Source organism: Cannabis sativa, chromosome X (assembly GCF_029168945.1).
Source record: "Cannabis sativa cultivar Pink pepper isolate KNU-18-1 chromosome X, ASM2916894v1, whole genome shotgun sequence".
Lineage (NCBI taxonomy): Eukaryota > Viridiplantae > Streptophyta > Magnoliopsida > Rosales > Cannabaceae > Cannabis > Cannabis sativa.
Genome location: NC_083610.1, coordinates 66463624 through 66466603, shown reverse-complemented (window position 1 = coordinate 66466603; position 2980 = coordinate 66463624).

The window sequence follows — 2980 nt, the reverse complement described above, 5'->3', positions numbered from 1 at the left end:
TTGTGATGGACCCAGCGGTTCGAGCTCGCCATGTGCTATACCTTTAGGAGAGATTTGTCAGCGATGAGTTCCAGTCGAAGGTTGACAAGACTCCTACTGAGGAGCTACTGCCTCGCTCCGCGGAGCTAGCTTCGCAGTTCATGGCCATGTTCTCGAAGGCTTTTGCTACCGGGTTCAAAGAGGTTGAACTCGCGAAGAAACATATTGCTCAGCTTCAAGAAGACAATAAGAAGCTGAAGCAAGATGTGTCTTCTAAGGACAAGGAGCTCGACGAACTCCGCAAGGCTAAGGAGCAAGTTGAGCTAGAGGCCAAGAATGCACAGGCGAAGGTCGAAGAGATGTCTCGCGACTTGGAAACTGAGAAGGAGAACGGGAAAAAGTAGTATGACCAGGCGGTCTTGGACTACATCTACACCACTCTCTCCAAGATTCCAGACTTTGACTTCTCAATCCTTGGAGCAGAAGCCGCTGAAATGGCCGAGGCTTTTCACGCTATGTCGCCCACACCAACTCAAGGTGGTGGAGGGAATCTTCTCGAGGAGACTGAGGTCGCGGAGGTGGAGGAAGTCGAGAACGAGGCGGTCAGCTAAGTCGCGGATGAATCTGTTCCTGCTGCTCCCAATGCTTGACTTTTTCCTTTAATATTTGCTTGTGTTAAACTATATTTCTTTTTTAGTTTTTTTGTTTGTTTTTGTTTGTGTGGTACAGGGGTACTCGCACTCTGTACTTAGACAAATTTTCATTTTATTTTGAACAACATCATATCCTCGCGGGGATATCTGTTTTTTAACATTTTCGCAGTACACGGGTACTCGCGCTTTAATATCTATAATACTTCGACTTTAATTACAACCTGGTGTAATAAGTAGAAAATTTCATAATACTTGGAAAATTTTAAACTTGAAATTTAAACTTGAAGAATTTCCAAGAATTTCCTTTATATAATTAATAGTACATTATGGTATATATACCCCCTATACTTAGGATTTTTTTTTTATAAAAAATGACTAAGTATAAGTACAAGGCGAATACAAATTAGATAATGCGAGTACTATTGATAATAGAATTTTAGGCTTTTGCCATTCCAAGCTCGTGGAATCGCAGTACCATCGAGTGCTGCGAGCCGATATGTTGCGTCACCAAACTTTTCCGCGATGAGATATGGTCCTTCCCAATTATCCCCAAAGACCCCAATGCGCTGGGTTCTTGGTATTTGGCATTACTCTTCGAAGGACGAAGTCTCCTGTTCGCAGGACTTTTGCCTTGACCTTGGTATTGAAGTATCTTGCGGTTCGCCGCTGGTAAGCCGCATTTTTTAAGTACGCCTGATCACGTTTTTCTTCCAGAAGATCAAGGTAGAGTGACTGTTTTTCTTCATTTTGCGAGATGTTGAAAACATCTCTTCGTAGGGAACCTGCTCCAATCTCGACTGGTACCATGGCTTCGCACCCATAGGAAAGCAAGAAAGGTGTTTCACTAGTCGTGGAGCGAGGAGTTGTATTATAAGACCAAAGAACTTGCGAGAGCTCATCTGGCCAGGTCCCCTTACGTTCTTTGAGTTTCCCTATGATGGTGTGCTTTATTATTTTGTTAACAACTTCAGTCTGTCCGTTGCTTTGTGGGTAAGCAACTGCAGAGAATGCTTTCTTAATTCCCAGATCGTCACATAATTGTCTCATCTCTTTACAATCGAACTGCTTTCCATTGTCTGAGATGAGTTTGTAAGGGATGCCAAATCGACAAATTATGGAGTTGTAGACAAACTCGCGCAATTTAGTCGCTGTAATGGTTGCTAGTGCTTTGGCTTCGGCCGATTTTGTAAAATAGTCTACTGCGACTACTGCATATTTGACTCCGCCTTTTCCTTTGGGTAGCTCGCCTATTAAGTCGATCCCCCATACTGCGAAAGGCCATGGACTTGTGATAGAATGCAGGTTACTCGGAGGTTGGTGGGTATATGTGGCTATTCGCTGACACTTGTCGCATTTCTTCGCGAAAGCGAAAGCATCCTGTCGCTAGGTTGGCCAGTATTACCCTTGTCGCATTATTTTTAACGCAAGGGAGTTACCCCCTGTATGATTGCCACAAATTCCCCCATGTACCTCATGTAGTATGTAGTCGCACTCTTCACCGTCGATGCATTTGAGTAGCCGTTGACTAAAACTTCTGCGATACAACCTTTTATCGTACATGACATATCGGGCGGCTCCCTGTCCCAGCTTTCTTGCTTCTATCTTGTCATCGGGTAAAACGCCCTTTTCCAGGTATGCGACTATTGGAGTCATCCAAGTGACTTCTTGAGTGGTATCTATTTCCATGATCTCTTCTTGATTTATAGTTGGGTGAGCCAATACATCCACCGGAATTACATCGAGCAATTCGGCTTCTCTAGTTGAGGCCAAACGGGCCAGTGCGTATGCGTGTGAATTTCGAGCACGCGGTACTCGAGACACGACTACTTTGTTGAATTTCTGCATGAGCTCGCATACAATGGCTAAGTATTTAACCAATCTCCCGCCTCTGGCCAGATATTCTCCATTCACCTGGCATACCACGATTTGGGAATCGCTAAACGCCTGTAGATACTCAATTTTCATCTCGAGAGCGAGCTTCAATCCTACGATTAAAGCCTCATACTCGGCTTCATTGTTAGATGCAGAAAACTCAAAATGTAAAGCAGCGTGTACCTTAAAATTGCTAGGACTGATTAATAAGATCCCGCCACCAGAACCTTCACTGTTTGGGGCTCCGTCGACATACAATGTCCACATCTCTTTATTGGTTATACCAACGTCGATTTGGTCCTCTATGAGTGCCACTTCGGTGCTGGGGAATTCAAGGATAAAATCTGCCAAGGCTTGCCCCTTGATCGCAGTTCTTGGTTTATACTTGATATCGAATTGGCTTAACTCCATTGCCCATTTCAACAACCTCCCTGATGTCTCTGGTTTTGCTAAGACTTGCCTTAAAGGGTAGTTTG